The 24,396-nt window shown below is 42.7% G+C and overlaps 1 protein-coding gene and 1 long non-coding RNA gene across 2 annotated transcripts in view; one reads left to right on the top strand and one right to left on the bottom strand.

The window, feature by feature from the left end:
* Nucleotides 1-24,396, top strand: part of RREB1 (ras responsive element binding protein 1) — a 176,092-nt gene that overhangs the window by 14,252 nt on the left and 137,444 nt on the right. Inside the window, 1 exon segment of the mRNA XM_049106052.1 lies at nucleotides 15,600-15,645. The gene's annotated coding sequence lies outside the window, so the exon portion shown is untranslated.
* LOC118353392 (uncharacterized) lies at nucleotides 2,894-23,856 on the bottom strand. Its single transcript, XR_004812251.2, has 3 exons — nucleotides 22,893-23,856; nucleotides 5,785-6,055; nucleotides 2,894-5,133 (listed from the first exon to the last, which is right to left on the bottom strand). It is a non-coding gene; the product is annotated as an uncharacterized LOC118353392 (long non-coding RNA).

The following is a 24,396-nucleotide window of genomic DNA, read 5'->3' on the forward strand; positions in this document are numbered from 1 at the left end:
GCTGGAGAGTTTAATATTCAGCAAAGTGGAAAACCCACTTATGGATATTCTACATGTTTTCAGTGGAGAAGAAGAACGGCTAACAAAAAGAGCATCAAAGAAGAGATACATGTTATCACCATTATGACTCTTTCATCTATTTTAGGCTTTCCTGCCTTACTGTTGAGGTCTCAGACACACTGGCACGGGTTGTCACTTAGGCCATCCCTCTGACATATTGTCCTTGGAGAGTGGCCTGTGGTTGGAGGACACCTAGTAAAGCATTCATTCATTAAATTTACCATTTCATTCATTAAAAATAATGCCATCAGTGTTGAATAGTTAAGGCAGTAACATCACAGCCCAGGCCTCTAACTCATGACTTTCTCCTGCTCTCCTCCATTCGAGTTTTCTCACGTTGATGTATCCTGAGGGATGGAAAAACCTCATGGCCTTTTTCTTTCCTTGTTAACATTTTATTGAAGTGTAATATCCACAGAGAAAATTGTACACATCATAAATGTGTAACTCCCTGAATTTTCACAAAGTGAACATATCCCCCAGAGCTTTTGAATACCATAGGCCTGGTTTCATAATCTGGCTTCAGCATTTCTATTTGTGTAACTTTAGGCAAATTATTTAACCTCTTTGAGCCTCAATAATTTATGTAACTGGCCTGGTGTTCCTGCTTCTTCTTCCTGTCTTTAATTCCAGAAGAGGTTCTGCAGATAATCCCCCTCAGAGTGGTTTAGATGGGTGGTAATGAAAAGTTTGTAACGTTGAGTAACAGATCATATGTATCTGGAAATGTATATAATAATAGGGGCCATAGGTAAGGAATAGCTAAAGGCTCCCTACTTCCCTCCAACTGCCTTTGGCCCGTTCTCTTCAAGGGCTCATCTGAGAAACTTGGCTTGAAGTAGATTAAAGCTTTGCCCTATTTACTTATTCTTGTATGCCCCGCTCTATCCTAAAAAGGGATTAAAGAAATACACATAGGACCACAGTATTTAAAATAAGTGAATCAAAGCTAAAGTAGAAATGTAAGCTAAAACTTGGGGTAAGATTGATACATAAAAAACGTGTCATGTCATGAAATCCAGATCGTTTGCCAGGTGTGAGCTTCAGAGTTGGCTTTGAGCTTCCTAGTGGCCAAAGCAAATAAGGGAAATGATTAGTAATAAGATTTAGAGGATGCTTATAAAAAGAGAACAAACCAATTGTGCAGGAGAAACAGTTTCTGTCTTGGCACCACCAAGACCTTTCCACCGATCTTCACAGACAACTCGATGGAAAGTGGTAGGATTCCCTGTAATAAATAAAATTATCTGATTTATAATGCCGTGTCTTAGGCTCTGCCTCACTATATGCAGATGGCATGAAGTGAATGCCTAATTTAGTAAAAAATCACCTTATAAATAACCATCCACCGATGAAATTCTATACTTGGGTTTATTTCAGTGACACGATGAAAATTAATACGGGCAGGTTATGTGGAACTGATAAATCCATTTATGAAGTCCCTAAATCCACCAAGCAGTGGCATTGTAAATGGGAATCGTGTTTAGGCTGGATGGGGGAAGAAGACTTTTCAACTGTTCCTCTAAAGAAGACTCTAAGGAGTAAGCATGCTTTTGAGGAAGTGAGGTCAGGAGAAGCAAAGTGGACTTTCCACAGTAAATGTAGTCTATAGGTCTGTGCCACAAAGGAGTTGACTTTGGGGAGGTGAAAAATATCTTTGTGGGAAAAATTGGAGTACCCTCAGCCCTGAAGAGCAGGTTTGGGAGTCAGATACAGAAGTTAGTTTCGGACATGTTGGGTTTGCAGCCTGCCTGCATGGGAAGTTATATTTTATGCATACCCACAACACACACATACACACACATCCTTGTCTTAGATTAGGTATGCAGAGTGTCTGGTGGAGTCCCCCTGAATGAAGGCATATATATAGAAGCAAATGGTTTAAAATGAGGTTAAAAAATAAAAATAAAAATAAAATAAAATAAAATGAGGTTGAGTTTTTGAAATCTGAAACTCAGATATTTGTAAAATAAAAGCACCCCTAATAGTAGAAGCAAACATGGTGTTTTCTTGTTATCATTGGTCAAGCAGTGGGCCTCAAAGTCTGACTTGGAGAACCCTGGGAATGCCTGATTATCTTTTCAGTGGGTCCAGGAGGTCAAACTGTTTTTATGACAATAATAAGATTTGCTTTTTTTGTTTTTTGTTTTTTTTGACTCTTTTTCTTTCTGGACTTACCCAAAGGATACATGATGTGTCAGTCATAACACACAGACTACAGAGAATCCAGTCATCTGTTAAACAAGGCATTAAGAGACATTTGCAAGAATGTAAAGCAGTGTACTCTTCTCATTAAATTTTGTTTTGAAAATAGTTATTTTTTTTCATAAAAATATGCTATTTATGTTAATGTGGAGTAGGTTTATCATTATTTTTAGATAATACATTTAATTTATTCTTGGTTTTAATTTCTAGTATGGAAAAACCCTGAGTGATATAATCTACATAAACAAAAGCTCCTTGGGATCATCAGTAATTATAAGTGTTTAAAGGAGTCTTGAAACCAAAAAGGTTGAGAACCCCTGCGTTAGAATTTGTTTACCATAGACTTTGCTCGCCCCATGCACTAATAATGGCACACAAAGTAATGTGGTCCCTGGGATCTAAGAAATGCTCCTGTACATCACTGCAAAACTACAATACACAGAGTTGTCCCAAATAGTTTAGGCCTCTCCACTTTGTCCATCAGTGTGTTCATACAACATATATTTAGTTTGCACTAGGATTATGGCAAATAATAAAATAAGGTCTCTGCCTTCATGGAAATTATTTCTAACAAAAATGTGTCAAAAAATCAGATTTTTTTTTAAAGATTTTATTTATTCATGAGAGACACACAGAGGCAGAGAGAGAAGCAGGCTCCCTGCAGGGAGCCCAATGCGGGACTCTATCCCCGGACCCCAAGATCACAACCTGAGTCAAAGGGAGATACTCAACCACTGAGCCACCAAGGTGCCCAAGAAATCAGAATTATTAAGCAATTTTTGGCATATAAGAGACCAACATATACAGTTGGTACATAGCTCTGACTCTGGAATGGGTAGAAAGTGAACCTGTGAATACCACCCTTCACGGTGGGGAGGGCAAGGCTCTGCACGCAGGCCTTGTGGGCATTACATTTTATAGCAATCCTAGATGGTATGTAATGTGATATGTCTTTATAGGTGAAGAAATTGAAACTCAGAGAAAGGTTAGGTAATTTGCGATGTTAACAATTAAGAGAGAGAACCAGGATTTATGTGTTTTTACAGCATCGTTGGGGTAGATAGTCTTTCTCTTTTAAGGAAACTATGGACTTTCCCTTGAGCAATCCCAGATCTGTGTTAAAGGGCTGGCCTTGCCATACTGTTGCCATGTAGCTTTCGAACCATGTTCTTGCACACGCGCAGAGAGCAGTGGCAAAGAAACTTTCACATCCAGGCTGGGAATCTTCCATCACAAAAGCAGCCAGGTGAATCTGGGGGTTTTTTTGTTTTTTGTTTTTTGTTTTTTTAAGATTTTATCTGTCTTCATGAACTTCTTTCTAATAAAAATGTCAAAAAATCAGAATTTTTAAAAAATATTTTATTTATTCATGAGAGACACAGAGAGAGGAGCAGAGACACAGGCAGAGGGAGAAGCAGGCTCCCTGCTGGGAGCCCGATGTGGGACTGGATCCCAGGAGCCGAAGGCAGACGCTCAACCACTGAGCCACCCAGGTGCTCCGCAGCCAGGTGAATCTGACTGATGTTATCTACAACAGCGTTTCAACCAGTGTGGATCCTAAGTTAACCAGGAGAGCTGGCTGCCCATTAAGTAACCGTGACGAGGCCGGTGTTTTTATACCATCTCTCTGCTACCACCAGTTAAGATTTTTCAAATCACTTCTTTCTCTGCCAGGGCACGTTATTTGTAAGCACCTCCTAGAGGTGACCCTTCTGGGCCGGTAAATGACTTAATTTGGAGGCAGATAGGTGTGGTGGGCCCAATCCAGGAGCGCGGTTAGATCCAAAGCCAGTAATTTCCAGCCACTTGGGGTTTCCATGGCAGCTGCACAGGTAGGTGTTTCTGAGGCTTCCTCCGGAGCCTCCTCTAAGCTGATGCTCTACCTCCCCTACCCCTTGCACCCTCTCGTAGAACTTTCTCCACCAAGCCCCCGAGAGACATGGCATCCTGTGGTCAGAGCCCAGTGTAGTGACTGCTTTGTGTATCGGCCCCTCCAAAAACCAGTCTAAACCCTGTGCACCGTTCTGGAATCTTCCAGGAGCCTCAGACACTGGAAGTAAGTCCCTTCCAAGTGGTGAGCACACCCGCATACACACGCCCACAAATAATCTTCCCTTCAGGATGGAGTTAGGGCCTCTGCTCACCAGATTTTTGGGTTACATACGAACCCCACTCATGTCGTTTCCATAATTTGAAACACCCACTGCAAGTGGAGCTGATGAAGCATGAAGAGGGAGCCGGTGATGGCAGACTGTGCAGACGGGAGCAACCGTTTGTCATGCGTGTGAGCTCCAAACGTTTGGTCTTACCGGTTTCCTTTGGATGGTTCCCTCTGTGGAAAAATTGCTTACTGTGGTGAGCTCGCCAGCAGAGCCGTGTCACTGCAGGGATGCCACATCTTCTCTCGTCCCTCCTCCCTGTGGCTGCTCTTCAGGCCACTGCAGCTGCCTGCGGGAGCTCTCACCAGCTTCCCGACCCCCCCCCCCCCACCCCCTGTCCCGGTAGCTCGGTGAGATCGGGGACATTGGCAGGGCAGGCAGGAAAACAGTACGTCTGTGCTCAGAACAGCGTCTTCCCCCTCCTTTCCTCCCAGAGTCCTCCTCCTCACTTGTAACTCTTTCCACCACGGTTTAAATCCGGGCCCTTGCCCCAGCTTCGTCCAGTCCAGCGTCTTGCCTCGTATCTGGGGACGGCAGGAGCGGCAAATCCAGCAGGAGCTTTACAGTCAGCGAGGAGTGTTGGCTACCCTCGGACCGTCTTAGAGCATGGCCTGGCCCTTCGCCAGCCCTCTTCCTTCCCGTCCTCCAGGTGAGGCGCCCCGACAGGGAGGGCCGTGTCCAGCAGCCGGGAGCCCTCGCCCTCAGTTGTCTGAACAAAGCAAGTTAGATTTGTTGGTCTGTTTTTATCACCGCCCCTTTGAGGAAAGTCACAATCCTTAGTTCAAGTAGGGGCCGAGCTGGTCAGAGGGGGCCCTCAGGGGTGTGATTTCTGGAAGGTTGGTGGTAAAGCCCGAAGGTCGGAGTGACACAGGGTCGCTCTGACCTTGGGCGATCTGTCCTCTCTACACCTCCCTTCTACACACGGGGAGTATACATCTGCCGCCAAGGGTCAGATGAGAGGATGTAGGCAAACCACTTGGCTCAAGAGTTGAGTCAGGGCTCTTGGTACATACATGTGAACTTTTATTTGTATCCAATTTCGTGGTCCAGACCTATTTACGGCACAGGGTTCTGCTGCTCGGAAACCCCCTCCAATTGGTGTTAATAAAGCCAAAGAAGACCACGTCCGTGGGGGTAGCCTTAGCTGCTTGGGAAGATGGGAGGGAGAGAGAACAGAGAGGGAAGCAAAAGCAATGCTCTGGGCAATGTGAGCTGCAGGGGAGCCCAGGGAAGGGCCCAGGGCAGATGCAAAGCCCCAAGGGCCGTGCAAGCTGAGGAAGCCGTGCATCCTGGTGAGTTTGTGCCCTGGCCTGCTGGCCATTTAGATGCTCTTCCCTCTCCCCCTGCTCGTTTTCCCTACCGAACAGCCTGCCACCAGACAACTGCAGAGCTTGGCAGGGTTCCGGGAATCTGTACCAACGCCACACCTCCTGATGACATAGCAGACACTGGTGGTGCTTGCACACAGCGGCAACGTGGCCTTGTCAAGCTGCTCTCTGACGGAGGCTTTCGGATTTCGAGTGGTGAGAAGGCCCTGGCCTTTGGGCAATCAGGAATCCCGAACGCAAGTCCCAGCCTTCAGTAGCTTTAGACCTCCGCAGGGCACGTCCGCTCTCTGACTGTGCTTCCTCCTACGGGGATGAGCACAGTGAGTGTGTGCAGATGTGTTACAGGAGGCCCCGAGATCCCCCACGCGCACACGTGTGCGCTCTGCAGGCCCTCTCCGGAGAGGCAGCGGTACCTGTCGGGACCAGCACCCAAGGCACGGTCTCTGATTCCCAAATACTTCTCAAATCTCGGTCCATTTTTGAAAAAAAAAAAAAAAAAATCACAGTTTTGGGGACCCTGTGATATGCCACTGTGAGCAAGGTGCTGGACCAGCTCAGGGGTTCCCAGCACACCCTACAGCCCAGCTGCACCACTACTTCCCCTCAGCCCCACCTTACTCAGCTCCCACCTTAAACCTGCCTCTCCTCCACCACAGCCTGAGAGCTAGAGACTCATCAATGAATCTTTCGCTTTCAGTGTGCTCTTCCTGAATGAGTCGTAACTTCCATTTTTTTTTTCTAGCTTTGCTCTCTGATCTATCTCAAGGGTCACATCTAATAGAATGCTCATGCTTTTTAAAAATATTTATTTATTTATTTATCTATCTATCTATCTATCTATTTATCTATTTATTTATTTATTTAAAAAACCCATCTCTTTCTCTGTTAATCAAAATGACTTCGGTTTAAATTAAATGCCTGACACAGAACTCGGTTAGGAGACCAGAGCTGTTCATTAGAAAGTGAAAGTAGCTGATAATCCTTTTTTATATGTGAGAAACACTGACAAGTCACTTAAATCTTTTTCCCTCCTGGTAACTTAGCAGAAATAAGCAAAAGTATTTGAATTTTGCCACCTTTTTATTTTTTTTCCTTCCTTGGGCCCAGGATAAAGATGTCATAGAAGAGTTTACATTTCACACTCCTGCTAAACTCTTTAGGTAGGAGAAAATAATTGGCTTTTTCCTTGAGAGGAGGGTAGTAACAGACTGTGTCTGAGCTATTCTTTTGCAAATCCCCGTGGGTTCTGAATAATAAAGTCTGTCTAGCTTCTAGTCTGTAACTCTCTTTCCTTTGAACAAGGGCAGTAAGTTGCTCTTTTTCTGCCCAGCTCTCGAGCTGAAAAAATCCAGTAGGTGGCCAAAGAGTCTTTAGAAGACTAAAGACAGCTTCAGAGAGCCATTGGACCAGGTTTTAAAAAGAAAAGTGTGCTTGTATCTTTGTACAGCAAACAATGCGGGTGGAGTTGAATGGTGCTTCAGGACCCCAGCTTAGGGACAGGTGACTTATTTAGGCAAGTTACAAATTGACATGTTTGACTATAGCTAAATTGAGTTCTCAAAATAATCCCTGAAACTGGAGCTCAGACCGTTGAAGCAAGTACTCCAAGCAGACTTCTCAGCCACCCTCGTTTTAGCCTCAGATTTATGGCACGGGGTCATCATAAAGGGTCATCATGTTTGCCCCTCTGCAGAGGAGCCCCTCATGCGTTCTCCATGCAACGTGCAAGAGGTACGTGCACTGATCCCTGGGCCCAGGGGTGCCGTGGCTGAGAACTTTGCCCTTTTACTTTTGTAAAATATTCTAAATTGAGGAGATGCCGATAAGGAAATTGCTCTGCATTGTTTTATGGTTCCAGCGCTCAGTTTCCTGTGGTGTGCCATGCTCTTCTTTGATTTGAGTCATGTGATGCCCAAGAAGCAAACATGACTCTGCTCTCAGTTGCCTAGAACTGGCGACGGCTCAATGTACATTCGTTTACCCGGCCACAGGTGCGTTTTGTGTCACCAGGACCTTCCCAAGAACAATCTGCATCTTTGAAGAAAATATACAGTGAACATGACTGGTGCCGTTAGCATTCATGTGGCAATGGTCTCTCTCTCTCTCTCTCTCTCTCTCAATGTACACACACATATTTACAGTGGTAATATACAGATTACATGAAATTTACCATTTTAACCCATGTTTAAGTGTACAGGTCAGTGGCATTAAGTACTTTCACGCTGTTGTGCAACCATCACCACCCTCCATCTCTGGAACTTTTCATCTTCCCAGACTGAAACTCTGCCCCCATTAAACCCTTAACTCCCCATTTCCCGACCCCAGCCCCTGGGCAACCATCCTTCTACTTCCTGTCCCAATGAATGTGATTACTGTAGGGACCCCATACAAGGAGATCATCCAATGTTTGTCCTTTGGGGACTGGTTTGTTTCACTCAGCATAATGTCCTCAGGGTCCATCCGTGCTGGGGCCTGGGTCAGTGCTTTGTTCATTTTTTTAAGACTGAATAATATTCTATGGTTGGTTCACCCATTCAGCATCTATGAACACTGCAGCTCCCACTTTTGGGCTGTTGTGAAGAATGGGTGTACAGATATGTTTGAGACCCCACTTTCAATTCTTTGGGGTCTGTATGCAGAAGTGGAATTGCTGGCTCAGAGGGCAATTCTATTTTTAATTTTTTGAGGAACTGCCATGCTCTTTTCCGTGGAGGCTGCACCATTTGACATTCCCATCAGCAGTGTCCAAGGGCTCCATTTTCTCCATATCCTTGCCGACACTTGTTTTCTGGTTTTTTGATACTAATGGGTCGGGGATGGTACCTCATGGTGGTTTTGGGGCAGCGGTCATTTTAGTGTTGGTGTTTGGTGGCATGCACAGCCTAGCCCTCCTTGTGTTTCTGGAGGACGACGCATGAGGTGAAGGCTCCTGACCCCTTTTGTTGCCTGGATTCTACAAACCTAAGCACTTGCTGAGCTGACACTTGTAGGCATCTGCAGATACCAGATGTATGAACTGACTCGCTCTAAGCTCCATCTGGAGAAAGGAGGTTGAAGCAGCTTGGAGCAGGTGGGGATTCCTTCAAGATCCTTTTCCCAAGCACGTGGGCAGGAGAAAAGGCACCTAATTTGACCAGTCTGCTGAGGGATGTGCTTCATTAAGACACTAACTCTCCCCACTGACAGGTTTTTTAGCTTTACAAAACATACTCCTCCTGCTGCTGCTTCTAAGAAGACACTTACCACAAAGCATTAGTTTTCCAGGATAAAACAGAAGAATGCAAGACCTAAATGAAACCCATTCCCATCCCTCTGATGTTGTTTCTTTATCATTTTGGTAATTTTCTTTCTAGTCATTTTTTTACTTAAAAAAAAAACACATAATTGGAGGGTGGGTGGGGGGTTGGGGTGACTGGGTGATGGGCACTGAGGGGGCACTTGGCGGGATGGGCACTGGGTGTTATGCTATATGTTGGCAAATTGAACTCAAGTAAGTAAATAAATAAATAAATAAATAAATAAATAAATAAATAAATAAGGGAACCATTTACCTTCTCAATACATCAGTCTGATTTAATCAAATGTCAATGCAAAATAAGGAACACTGTATCTGGGGGCTTCGGGTTTACATCCAAATTCCATTCATATCTACCTGTTATAACATTGATTTATACAGTGAAGGAAACAAGTATAAACCTCTTCTGAAATAAGTTATAAAGGTTTTAATACGTTTTTAATTTAAATTCAATTAGCCAACATCTAGCACATACTTAGTTTCAGATGGAGCATTTGATAATTTATCAGTTGCGTATAACACCTGGTGTTCATCTCATCATGTGCCCTCCTTAATGCTCATCGCCCCCCCAAAAAAACCCACATAATTGCAATAATATGTACATAAAGTACGTAAATAAAGCTTTCTAAAAGGGTTGTGTCCATTTATAATGCCTTTAGCGATACATATGAGAGTATCCACTCATTTCATTATATCCTGCAACTTTGAGCTTATTTTTTTCTAATTTAACAGAGGAAAATTAACTACTTTGTGAAATTTCTATTTCTTTTGTGATTTTTGCTACAAATGATTTTTTTCCAGTTTGTTTTTTGCTTTTTTAGTTTGGATATAGAGATAGTTCATACTTCTATGTGAACAAGTTATTTATGGTCTTTCTTTTTTTTTTATGTCCCTTTAATTCAAATTTTATGTAGATCTATTCCTTATTTACACTCAAGTTTTAAAACTTTCTCATCTAGTGGTATGATTCACTTTTTTTCTGAGGAATATGATACATTTGGTTTTTAAAGATTTATTTATTTATTTGAGCATGAACAGGAGAGGGAGAGGGAGAGAGAGACAGACTCTGAAGCAGACTCCACACTGAGCATGGAGCCTGATGCAGGGTTCCATCTCATGACCCTGAGATCACGACCTGACCCAAAACCAAGAGTTGGTGACTTAACCAACTGCGCCTCCCAAGGGCCCTGACAAATTTTGTTTTTATCTTATATTTCTGTTTTAAAATTATGTCTCTATTTAACTAGATTTTATTAATCCATAAGGAGTTTATCTGGGTGTGTGGTGTGAGTTAAGAATTTACCTCGATATTTTCTTTTGAATTGGTAACAATAATTCTGAATAATTCTTTCCTTCTCTCATAATTAGTAATGTTTCCTTTATCAAAAACTGACTTCCAGTAAATGTATAGACATAATTTTTTAATAACCAGTACCCCCTTCCCCTATAGTTCTTTGGTAAAATTTTCCTTACTCTTCTCACTTGTTTCTCTTAGATACACATGGAAATTCTTTTGTTAAATTTCTCCCTATGAAATATATCATCCAGATGGAGTTTGATTGGAATTGCATTTAATGTATAAATTAATTTAGAATGTACATTTTGAAAATTAAATTTAGTCTTCCTAAATCTTATTTCAGCTCTCTTTGCTTCTTATTATATGTATATATACATATGTCCAAATTATGTCTAGGTGGATTTTCTTTTCTTACATTGGTTACACACAAACCTTGCTGAATTTTTTGCTTTGTGAATGGGGTTGTTTAAATTTTACTATTGTGATGGTTATTTCTTTCAATGTGTGTATCTGTGAGAATGCTTATACATCATAACTATACACTTTATGCAGCAAAGTAACAACATATTGAAAAGAATACCGAGGGTGCCTGGCTGGCTCAGCTGATGGAGTGAGCAACTCTTGATCTTGGGATTGTGAGTTCAAGTCCCATGTTGGCTATAGAGATTACCTAAAAATAAAATCTTAAAAAACACAGTTTTTGAAGTCTTTGGAATCCATCAGACTTGGGTGTGAATCCCAATTCTACTTTTTTTTTTTTTTTAAGATTTATTTATTTACTTGAGAGAAAGAGAAGTGTGGGGGAAAGGGCAAAGGGAGAGAATATTCAGGCAGACTCCCACTGAGTGTAGAGCCCAACATGGGGCTCCATATCACTACTCTGAGATCATAACTTGAGTGGAATCCAAGAGTCAGATGCTAAATGGACAGAGCCATCCAGTTCTACTCCTTACCATATCATGACTCTCAGAAGATAGTGCTACACTGTTGGACAAATAGGAATTCAATAAATGATAGTTGTTATGACTTCTCTTGAATATAGTTTTCCATTAATTTCTTTGGGTTTTCTAGTTTCGCAATGATACCATCTATAAGTAACAATAATAATGTTAATTTTTTCTTTCCAATCTTTAACTGTTTCGTGTCTTATTGCATTGGCCAGAAAACTTGCAGAACAATACTATGTAATTTTGTTCTGTCTGGGTTTTTTTTTTTATTATTCTTATTTTTAAAAGGATGTCTTTAGTTTTTCACTATGAAGTATAATGTTGGCTGAGAAATGGATACTCTTTATATGTTGGAGAAGTATATTTCAATTCTTACTTTTTAAGTGGTTTTAAATTAGAAATCAGTTAGCTTGGAAGACTCATACAATTTGAGCTACTTTATTTTCAAGTTACATTAGTGTTACTAAGAGAAAAGAAAAATTAAATATCAATTCTATCTTTAATATACAGGTTATTATTTCCTCTAAAACTAGTTGTCTCTGCATGAGATCTTTATGAGTCTTCCTATGGATTTCAATACTGAAAATCAATTAAGCTCCTTGGGAGTAAGGTGTGTATGTGGGGGCAGAGGGTGCATCTTCATTTTAGTGGCCTACCCACCAGTTTCTTTATATATTAGAAGTCTGTATCTTGCTTTTATATCTGATTTGGGTTTCATAGGAGCCTTGTAATCTTTTATTCTGATTTTGAATTACCATGTTTACCAATACTTGTAACATTTTAAGTAGAAATCCTATTTTAAATTCTAGAATCTTAAACTACTTATTCTTCTGGTTCAAGTTTATTGGTATTTTAATAGCATTTGTTTTCCTGATGTAAAATTAATACATATTCATTGTAGAAAATTTGAAAAATGTGGACAAGCAGAAAACAAAATTTAAAAATAGCACATACAGGGGCACCTGATTGGCTCAGTAGGTTAAGTGTCTGACTCTTGATTTTGGTTCAGGCTATGATCTCAGGGTTATGAAATTGAGTCCTACATCAGGCTTTGCACTGGGCATACAGTCTGCTTAAAATTCTCTTTCTCCGTCTCCCACTGCATCTCTCTCTCTCCCTCTAAAAAATAAAAAATAAATTTTTAAAAGCACATACAGTTTTGTAAGACTTGTTTTTCACATACTATATTTTGTACATTTCCCAAGTAGCTTTAAGTAGTTTTACACTTCATGATTGCTGATGGTTAACATCATGTGAATGTTTTACCATTCATGCCCCAGAGTCCTGTTGGGAGACTTTTAGCTTGTGTCTAATTTTTTGTGGGGGTGAATAATCTAATGACAACCAACCTTGCATCTTTGTGTTTATCTCTTTAGCAAAATTTCTAGAAGTCTTTTCTTTTTTCTTTTTAGAAGTGAAATGGCTATCCGAAAGAACTAATTTTTGAGAACAAAATAGTTATATTCTCTAATTTCTGTTTTAGGTGATGAATATCATTCCCACAACATCCATCTTGTTTCCTCAGCTTTGCCAAAACTAGATGTTGACATTTCAAAATATTTTTTTACCTATCGGATAGAGAAAAAAAGTCTTTTTTTTAAAAGATTTTATTTATTCATGAGAGACACACACAGAGAGAGAGAGAGAGAGAGGCAGAGACACAGGCAGAGGAAGAAGCAGGCTTCATGCCTGTAGCCCGATGTGGGACTCGACCCCAGGTCTCCAGGATCACGCCCTGGGCTGAAGTCAGCGTTAAACCACTGAGCCACCCGGGCTGCCTGTGAAAAAATCTTATTGCATGTTTTACTTTGCATTTCTTGTAGTACTACTAACGTTGAACATGAAAAATGTGTTCATTAAGTATTTATATGTTTTCTTTTGTGGATGGCTTCTCCATATTCTTTGCTCATTTTGCAGTGGCGGTGTTCTTTTGATATTGACTTATGAGACCCTGTAGTTTATAAAAATTAAGAGGAAAAGCTTGGAACTTAGAATTCTACATCCACATCTCTGTTCTGCTACTTTAAGACCTTGGGTATGATACTTCTTAGCCACTCAGTGTCTCCATTTTTTATTTTAAAAGTGGAACTAATTGTATCTCCCTTATAAGATTATGGCAAGATACTGTGTGCAGAGAGCTTAGCATGTCTTACACCTAATAAAGGCTCAGTAAAGTGTTGCTTTTATTATATTGAGGTTCTTAACTAACTCTGCCTGTAAATATGTTTTTTTCCTAGCCTATAATTTCCCTTTCAGTTTGGTCTACAGTGTTTTTTTTTTTTTAAATGTATTTTAACTTCAATTATTATGTGATTGAAAATCCACATCTTTTCCTTTATGGTTTATTCCTCCTCCCTCAAATTAATATCTACCTATTTTTCTTCTGGTTCTTTTAAGATTTGATATTTTACATTTAATTCTTTAATTCACTTGGAATAATTTTCGCTTTTGGTATAAAGTTAGTGTGAAGTTGGTATTTTCTGTGAATTTTTTTTCCCTTTCAGTTGTTCAACTATGATGACTAATCTATCTTTCTCCAGTGATTTGAAGTGCCATCTTTATCATAGACCAAATACTTCTAGGTTTTCCATTTGATTCCACTGATAATATATCACTGCATTAACACTATAGCATAGTGTATAGTGTATGTCCATCCTGTGCATTCTAGCTTTATTGCATGTTTAGTATCTGGACGCACTTATCCCCTCTCCCTCCAATTTTTTTTTTAATTCCAAGTTTATTTCTGTGTGTAACTACAGACTTACAGCCTACTCAAGATGTAAATTTTCCTCTCATTCTCTGCAGTGCAATAGAAAGAACTTGAGCTATAGACAGAGAACTTGAGCTGTAGACAGAGGACTTGGATTCCAGACCTGTGTCTACCAACTTCTAGCTGTTTGGGTTGGACCCATTTTGTACTCCCCAAGTGCCTCTGGTTCTCTGTTGAAGTAATTGTATGAAAATCAGCACTTATCCCAAATTCATTTGAAATAACAGTAGCAGCTTGACCAGCCACAGTGTCACATCACTCAAGTCTATCCCTTTTTCTAATGACTGCAGAAGATCTCCAACTCAGTATTTCAGTTATAAGTGTTTTATCTTGTCCACGGTCACTGTGATGTAATTGAAGTAACATTAAAAATTATTATGAGCAACTTTACTTTTCAAGTATCTTGTATGTATACACATGCACACATAGATAAATTCAGCTATATATGTGTACTCATAAATGGATGGTTATCATGTAACAGTTAAGAAATAATGACCTTGATGTGACACTATTCTGTTTTTTTATTTTATTTTATTTTACTTTTTTAAAGATTACATGAGGGTCATGTGGGTGGTGCAGTCAGTTGAGCGTCTGACTCTTGGTTTCAGTTCAGGTCATGATCTCAGGGTCCTGGGATCCAGCCCTGCGTCATGCTCCATGCTCAGTGCCGAGTCTGTTTGAGATTATGTCTACCTCTCTCTCTGCCACTCCTGCTCGTGCACTCTCAATCTCTCTCTAACATAAGTAAGTAAATCTTTAAAAAAGAGTTAAAAGATTACATAGAGAATTTGATATAACCTTAATACTTTTATTGGATTAAGATATATGTGTTTGATTGCAAAGTGTAAATATGAAGCATCAAAGTTTTATATATATATAAAATAAGAGGTATAGTTTACCGTACACCTGCCATGGACCAGATGCCTTTTTTGAATGCTTTATGCATGTTATCTTTTTTACTCCTCATGACAGTGCCCCGGGTAGTTATTACATTTGCTTTATAGTTGAAGGAACTGAAGTTTGCCAGAGTTAGACATGCCGACACCCGGTAAATAAAAGAGGCAGGTAGGATAGGACCCAGGGCTGGATCGTGTCCTGGTGCATGCTCTTTCCTCTGTAATCTGCCACTTCCACGGGTATTTGCAGTCCCCATTTTGCTTTACGTAAAATCTAATTTCTGAGAAACCTGAGAAGAAAGAAGCACTTTTCTTTTAGCCGAAGACGGAAACTTGGATTTCAATTTAGGAACAAACCATGATCTGATACACTGTGTTATGGCTGTAATCCATAGGAAATATAAGGAACTGGTGGAATTATACAAAAAGCTAAAAGGTGAGGAAGAGGAATGGATCTGATATGGAAAGAGCTGTGTGTTTTAAGATGTGAGCTACTTATGTTGTCTAGGACGTTCTGCAGATAATTGCTTCAAATCCTTGAGTTTGGTATCGATTTCAATGACATTAAAGATAGTCATTTCAGGTAATGGATAGTCATTTCATTTAATGATACTATTTTTTTTCCCCTTTAAATCATTCCAGGTTTATCACAGAGAAACGGAAACAGAAATAAGCAGAACAGCAAAAGGTAAAATATTTGCTCTATCTAGATGTAAGCACCATTTTAACTTTTTGATGTCCACCTCTTCTTTTTTAATTTAGATGTGAGTAAAAATTTTCATTGCTATTTACAAAAATAGGACTCTCTATTTGTAGCCAGGGTTTTTTTTTTTCACCTAAAGAAATACATCACAAACTTTTAAAATGAGATTAGGGGTGATGCCTGGGAGGCTCAGTGGTTGAGCGTCTGCCTTTGGCTCAGGTCGTGATCCTACGGTCCTGGGATCAAGTCCTGCATCAATCCCAGGGAGCCTGCTTCTCCCTTTCTCTGCCTCCTTCTCTGTGTGTCTCATGGATAAATAAATAAAATCTTAAAACCTTTTATTTATTTATTTATTTATTTATTTATTTATCCATGAGAGATAAAATCTTAAAATCTTTTATTTATTTATCCATGAGAGACAGAGAGAGAGAGGCAGAGACACAGGCAGAGGGAGAAGCAGGCTCCACGCAGGGAGCCTGTTGTGTGACTCCATCCCAGGACTCCAGGATCATGCCCTGAGCCAAATGCAGACATGCAACTGCTGAGCCACCCAGGCGTCCCTAAATAAATAAAATAAAATGAGATTAGGCATTCTTCTACTGGATCATTTAAAAAGGTGTAAAGTATTTGTTTCATGAATGTAGCATGGTTTTAGTAGTTAATTTCAGATTCTTAAACAGATTGCTTTCCAATTGGCTTTACTTTTAGGATTATCACAAATTTGTCTTACTGTAATATCATCTAATACTGTTTGCTCCTTTAAGTAACATTTAAGGTCTTTTCATTCCATTGAGTCTATACTTAGGCACTTGGATCCCAACCTCCTTGCTGATAGTTCTGATGAAATTGTTCCAACTCACAGATGCTCCCAGCACTTGGGCAGATAAGGTTTGGGCTTTGGAGGCTATACTAGCCTACTAGGGCTGCCATGACAAAGTACTACAGACTGGGTGGCTTGTTGTCTAACAGGCACTTACTTCTCACTGTTCTGGAGGCTCAAAGTTCAAGATCAGGGTGTGGGCAGGGTTTTCTTCTGAGCCCTCCCTCCTTGGCTTGCAGATGGCCATCTCCTTCCTGTCTTCACATGGTCTTCTGTGTGAGTGTGTTTGTCTGTGTCTCAGTCCTCTGTTCTTATAGGGACAGCAGCCATATTTAGGGCCCACCTAAATGATCTCATCATCTTAACCTCAATTACCTGTGTAAGGTAACATGTAATCATGTTACCTTAATAATTCCTCAGTCACCTTCTGAGGCCCCGGGGGCTGACTTCAACATATGAATTGGGGTGGGGGTGGGGGGGACACAATTCAACCTAGAGCAGAGGCAAACACTGGCTTTATTGTTAAAGTTCCTCTGGTGGAAGCAACTTGTAGTATACCTGTTAAAACGTTCATGGCATTTTGCTATTTAAAACATAGCACATCTTTAGCCTGCATGACTCACTAGGACAGAGAGATGTTGCGTGCTTTGTTTACTGTTGTCTATGGAGCCTGGAACACTGTCGTTGGCTACCCATTGTTGAATGAATGAGTAAATGAATGTCAAGTTTCTTTAGTCACATGGAGAAGTCACATCAAATCAGCCTACACACTTTAGAATACCTGATTTTTCTGAGCACGTACTCCATTATTTACGTAAGGTTTGCATGTCAAAGTGCCTGACATCCCTAAGTCCACTGCCTTATATAAATCGGAGGCTGTGGGTGAAATCATCCCAGTTCCCCATTTACTGTGCAGTGGCACATAAGCCCTGGATAGGACTTTATTTCTTTCTGAGGGAAAGAGTTGTCTGTCCATGAGGATGCACATGTTGTTGTTTTCAGGTTACTAATGGGCAGGGTTTTTCATGGCTATCTAGTCATGTGACTTAGCCCTTTATACAGTTGAAAACTCCGGGCTTCTCCTTTGACCAGGGGACGTGGGGACCTATCCTATAAGCAAGGCGACCAGTGGCCAGGCAAGGTAGACGGGTCCGACAGGAATGCTAACGCACTGTCAGTGATGACCTCTACTTACAAGTGCCATCTGGGGGTCTGCTTAACAGAAACTGTAGAAATTTTGCTTTGGTTTGCGCGTCCTCAACTGCATGCACAGACACACATACATCTTACTTATTGAAGAAATATTTTTTTTCGCTTATTTATACGCTGGGTCATGATTGGAGAGCTCTCTCCCACAGAGAAACAAATATTGAATGATAAGTCCATGTCTTAAAGGCCAAGGAAGACTCTCCATCCAGTGAGAGTAAAGCAGTTTTTCTAAGACTTGCCATCTTGTCTGAAGGCAGAAGGAAGGACAGCCGGCCTTTTTGTGTCCCCTGAAGTTCCATCGTTCTAAAATTCTAGTAAAGCAGGGCACTTTCGTCACAGAGGGCAAGTTGGCTTCAAAGAGTTATCCTCCCCTATGTGCTGATATTTTAAAATGACTTTATAGCTTTGAAGTAGGCCGACAACCCAACTGAGAATCAGGACATAAGCAACTCGACTTCTGGGCACCAACCAAAAAGAGGTGCGGGTCCTCAGGCTTATTTTCGGCACATTTCTTAACAGTGTTGGCTATCCAGTTTCCTAACCGCTGTGGGTTAGAAAGAATCAATTAGAAAGGGAAGGGGAGATTGCTATTGGTGGGCAGGCACGCTGAATTCAGAAAGAAGTGATGAGGGATAGCCAGATAATGAGGGAGGAAAGAATAACAAAAAGCAGACAAAAACTCTAATTGGAATTTACTGTGGGCATGCTAGGAAATAGCCGTTCCATACCTCAAGGATGAATAGTTTCCTTGAGGATGTGATCACTTTCTGGCCTCGTACAAATCTTATTTGTTTTTTAATTTAATTTAATTTTTTTTTTTTACAAATCTTGTTTATAAAAAGTTATCTTTGTATGAAAATACAATATAGTATTTGAAGTTTACGCTACTCTCCTTTTGTTCATAGCTTGACTTTCTGGTTTTTTTCAAGAAAAAAGGAGAAAAAGCAAGCAGTACATAATACATTTTTGAAAAAAACTTCTACTTCAAATGGCTCACGCTTAAAAGGGAAGACTGTCAGCCACCAGAAATAATGCATTCCTCGAGTTATCTAAGCAGCTAAAGTAATAACGTATTTAGGATAACAGCAGTTTAGAAAGGTGTTCTCCGGAGCCCATCCCTGTGATTCTGCACCACTTATCTGAGAGAGAGAGTTTAATTGGCTGCATTACTAAAGGGGATTTGGAAATTCTAAAGGACAACTCTCCACCCACCTCTCGGCCTTTTGCTGTATTCACCACTCCTGGGCAAAGCCCTTCCTGGCTTCTCTGCCACCCCTGAGCAAAGCCGTTACCCTGCGCCCCCAGCCCTCTCCAGTTCATTGCCATCCCTCCACATCTGCACAGTTTGCAAAGCAGATTCACTGAGTACCTGCAATTGGGCAGTCCCTGTGCCAGCCTCGGGGTGGAGAAATCATTTGCAGGACTAGGCCACGCTTTCAAGAGGTGTGCAATCCACTGAGGACGCGGATGCCCTCCCTCTAAGATGGATTTCTCCACAGTACTTCCCCTCCCTCCGCACCTCGATGGACACTTGGTTTGTCTTTAGAGGCATCTCTTCCTTGGAAAGCCTCTCCTTGCAGAGACTAGTTCTCCCACTCACGGGGGAAGCTGTGATGTCAATGACTGTGCCTTTTTTTTTTTTTAAGATTTTTATTGATTTATTCATGAGACATACACAGATTGAGAGGCAGAGGGAGAAGCAGGCTCTGTGCAGGGAGCCCCTTGTGGGACTTGATCCCGGGACTCCAGGATCACTCCCTGAGCCAAAGGCAGATGCTCAACCACTGAGCCACCCAAGTGTCCCAATGACCGTGCTTTCTTCCGTCCTTCCACAGTAGGCCTACCGTGTTTTCACCTCCCTCCTTTCTTGTATCACTGAGCTCAGGCTGCTGTAATAAGGAACCACGGGCTGGGGGCTTGAACATCAGAAATGCATTCTCACAGGTCCAGAGGCCAGATGTTGGAGCTCAAGGTGCCATCAAGGCTGGCTTCTCCCAAGGCCTCTCTCCTTGGCACACACGTGACACCTTCTCCCTGTGTGTCCCCACACGGTCTTCGCTCTGTGGTGGATCTGTGTCCTCATCTCTTTTTACAAGGACACCGGCCCATCCCTGTGACCTCATTTAACCTTAATTACTTTAGTAAAGTCCATATCTCCAAAGAGAGTCACATTCTAAGGTCTTAGGGGCTGGGATTTCAACAGACGAATTTGGGGGGACACGGAGAGCCCTCCAGGCCTCCCCTGATGCCAGTGCCATCAGTCTATGCCTTCTCCTCTGTGCTGGTTACCTCCTGACCTCTCAGGCACACCGCCCTCAAGAGAGGCCTGACGGACCTACTCCACATGTGTTCCCCTCAAGCCCGTCCCCTCCTTCATTTTCAGTGACAGGACCATCCACTCGAGGACTCAAGGACCATGCACCCTTCTTCTAGCTTTTTTCATGTCCTCAGAGCATGGGTGGAACTCCCGCTCAATCTCACAGGAGTTATTTTGTTCACTTACTCCCCTGAGCCTCTCTCTGGTGCCCGGGTCCCAGCCCTACTCCGATCCTTGTACCTTCCACACCCTTCCTGCCACCCGGCCTGCTTTTTCCTCCTCTTCTCTGGGGCCCTGGCCACTCCTGGTTCTCAAGCTCAGCCCTTTCAGTGTCATCCCCCTTGTGATGGATTTTACTCATTTCAATTTCCAACTGTCCATAATCCCTACCATATGTTTTCTCTCTTCTGTGGCTCCATGGCATGGAAGCTAAAAACAGCAGAATTTCTCTCCCACCAGCTCTGACATTTCTTCTCTCCTTAAGCCTCAGCGCCATGATCTCCCCTCCCTCTCTGGCTGCTGCTTTTCCATATTCAAAACCATTAGATGTGAAGTCCTGTGACTTGCCTGTTTCCCACCAGCATTTCTCAGTATGTTCCTATTCTTTTTTCTCCTGTCATAGGATAAGAAGCATCCCTCTTTTCCTCCAAGGCTGATCTCTCTCTCTCTCTCTCTCTCTCTCACACACACACACGCACACCCCAGTAGGCACTTCTCTATTTCATTTATCCATATTCTCTCTCTCTTGGGATCCACATTCCTTTCCCCTTGACATCAGTGGTCTGGGTGGTTACCCATTCTGAAGCCTCTTTCCTGGATGCTGATATTCCTAGAGGCACCCCAAGGCACCCCAAAGCACCATCAGGCAGGGTTTCTCAACCCTGGCACAACTGCCATTTGGGAGCACATTTTCACTGTTGTGGTGCTGCCCTGTGCCTGTAGGATGCTAGGTGGTATTCCTGGCCTCTACCCATAGATATTAAGCAGTACCCTTCCCCCGACTTGTGACAACTAAAAATGTCTTCAGACATTGCTGAACATCCCTCCCCTGCCCCCGGTGGTCAAAATCACTCCAGCTGAGAACCAGTATAGACGGTAAGAGTGTAGACTCTGCTACATCATCATCAAGAGTTTGTATTTTAGGGGGGGCATCTGGATGGTTCAGTGGTTAGCATCTGCCTTGGGCTCAGGGCATGATCTGGGGTCCTGGGATCAAGTCCTGCACTGGGCTCCCCACAGGGAGCCTGCTTCTCCCTCTGCCTGTGTCTCTGCTTCTCTCTGTGTGTCTCTCGTGGATAAATACAATCTTAAAAAAAAAAAAAAGAGTTTGTACTTTAGGTTCATGTGAAGGGGGGTTGGTGATAAACAAAATTAGCAAATCTTAAGCTGTACATTCACTTATCTTTCCTAATTAAATCCTTGTAAAAACCACCGCACAGACAGTGGTTCTTCTGCACGGCCCCCAACAACGGTATTTTATTGAGATGACTCCAATCCAAGTAGGCAGTTTTAATTTTTTTTTTTATCAGCAAACCACTTAATTCTGAATTGACTGATGACAATAAAAGAGCAGGTTCTTGGGGGGTGGGGTCAGGCCGTCTGTGTGTGTCTAACCAAGCCCTGCCAGCCCTGCCGTGGCCCAGCAGTGTGACGTTGGGAGTCTGCTTTGGTTTGGGCAGTTGCAGAACAGGATGATGACAGCACCTCCCCGATCGATCAGAGGGCAGAGGGGCTGAGCACGGTCATCCGCGCGAGGCCCTTAGCACGGTGCCTGGCGCCTGGGAGGTGGTGGGTAAAGACCAGCTGTTCTTACCACTGCTGCTGTTCTTTCCCTTCTGCTCATCACCTAACTTCTCAACAACCCAGGGCTTTCACTTCCTCTTCCAGCGGCTCTGGAACCGCACGCATGGTGCCCCTACCCTACAACTCTCCAGTCAACTCACCATTTCAGACCTCACTTCTTTTGGGGCCCTTTGCCTTGATTTCTTTGTATTTTTATTTTATTTTTTTTAAGATTTTATTTACTTATGCATGACAGCACAGAGAGAGAGAGAGAGAGGCAGAGATAGAGGGAGAAACAGGGTCTCGATGTGGGACTCCATCCCAGGACCCCAGGATCACAACCTGAGCCCAAGGCAGATGCTCAACCACTGAGCCACCCAGGTGCCCCAATTTCTCTGTATTTTAATGCTGTTGACCACCTTTTTCCTCAACAGCCCCCACTTCCTTGGCTGTCTTGCTCCTTTAGGGACAAAGAGAGAGTGCTTGCCACTCTCTCTCCACCCACCTCACTGTAGGCACTCCCCCAGGGTTCAGCTTCTAGCATTTCCCTGCCCATCCTCTCTGTCCCTAGGACATCTCCCCAGGCCCCTCCCCCTTACCACCTGCCTCTCCCCAACACTCACGTCCCTGGTGAATGTACCCACTCCCCCCCACCCCCAGGTACCAAACCTGAGCCCAGGGAAGCAGCCTTCTTTCATTCTCCTCTTCTTCTCATGCCACAACTAGTTGGGCCCAAGCCGGATGGATTCCATCCCTGTAACGTCTCCCATCTGATCTAGTCCCTCCACCTGTCCCACTGTTTGTGCTCTAGCCCCTTCGCTGTCACGCATCACGCCGCCACGCCTGCCTGCCATGATATCCCTTCTTTTGGTGCCCCAGAGGGGTGGTTTTCCTTCCTCTCCTATGGAATTGGTCAGGCTCTATGGAATCTGTATCCTAATTATATTTCCAGGCAATCCCTTCTTCCCTACCTCTACAGCCAGGGCTGTCTTCCTAGGTCCTCATTATTTCTTCGACGGGCTCTTCTGTTAATCCCTAACTAGCCTTCCTGTCTCGAATTTTCCATACCCTTCTCCACAGTCCCACGAGGGTGGCTCTGCCTACCTTCCTCCTTAAGCGTTTCGGGGCCTCAGCCTTGGATAAAGTCCAGGTGAGCTGCGAGGTGCACGGAGCTCTCTCGGCCGCCGTCTGGCCCATGGCGATTTCTCCAGCTCCATCTCTTGCTGCCTCCTCCCCTCCTCCCTCTGCTCCAGCCACAGAGTGAGGTATTTGCAGTTCAGGAGAGTGACCTTGTTTTCTGCCTCTCTGCCCTTGTGCTTACTACTCACGGCTCCCTGGGCCTGGAGTTCCCTGCCCCCTCCTCTGTGCCTGGGGGCCACCTTCCACCTCTTGTGAGGTCCCACGAATGTCACCTCATCCACCCAGGCTTCTCCAATCCTTTTCCTTCCTGATTCTCTCCCGTGGCACAGCAGCACGATGTTTTATTTCCACCTCGAACTCAGTCTCACCCACTCTGTCATCTTCCACCCCAAATGGGCCTCTACCTGTGACTTTCGCATCTGTTCCTGATCCTCTGTTCTCCAGTCCCTCTGCCCCTACCCTAGTTCAGGCCCTCATACCTGAGGTTTTCCCTGGATGGTGTTCAGAATTCTTTGTGGGTAGAGCTTCAGCTTGTTTACCTTTTGGTCGTGTCACCTGCATATTCCTGTACATGTCATAATCTGGCCATACTAGATTCCATCCTGAACAGGACCCATGACTTGCTACAATCATGCCTTTGCATCTGCTGATTCTAATCCCAGTCTCCATCTACAAAATTTCTAGCTGTTCTCCCTGGCTCAGCTCCATTGGCTTTCTCCTCCATGAAGCTTTCCCTGATTGCTTTTTATAGAAGTGATCTCCTTTTTTTGGAACCCCTGAATCTTGCAGCCGATTTAATGGTCCGTAATATGTTGGTTTGCATTTCATGATCACTTCATGTGGATGCAGAGAATTGGACTATAAATTATTTTAAAGCATGGGTATAAATTATCCATTTTTGTATCACTTCTCTGCTAGAGAATCTAGCACGATTCCTTTTTTTTTTTTTACACAATTCCTTTTTTAAAAATCTCGTGATGTATATACATACCAGCTTAATTAAGATAGAACTTACCTACCATACAAATCATCCGTTTGAAGTGCATAATTCGGTGGCTTTTGTGTATTCAGAGTGCGCAGTCATCGCCACTATCAATCTTAGAACATTTCCATCACCCCAGAAAGAAACGCCGTGCACATTAGTAGTCAATCCCCATATCCCTCTAAATTATCAACTCTAACCAGTAATCTACTTTCTGTTTCTATAGATTGGCCTATTCTGGATATTCCATATAAACAGAAACATATAATATCTGTCCTTTTGGGTCTGGCTTCTTTAGTATGTTTTCAACATTGACCATTTTGTAGCGTGTGTCCCTGTGTCATTCCTTTTGACTAATAACTCCATCCATGTATGGATATACCGCATTTTGTTTATTGATTCCTCAATTGATGGTTATTCGGATTGTTTCCACTTGGAACAGTTGTGTACAAGTTCTTGTGTGGACTTATGTTTTTGTTTCTCATG

This window comes from Canis lupus, chromosome 35, assembly GCF_003254725.2.
Source record: "Canis lupus dingo isolate Sandy chromosome 35, ASM325472v2, whole genome shotgun sequence".
NCBI classification, from domain to species: Eukaryota; Metazoa; Chordata; class Mammalia; order Carnivora; family Canidae; genus Canis; species Canis lupus.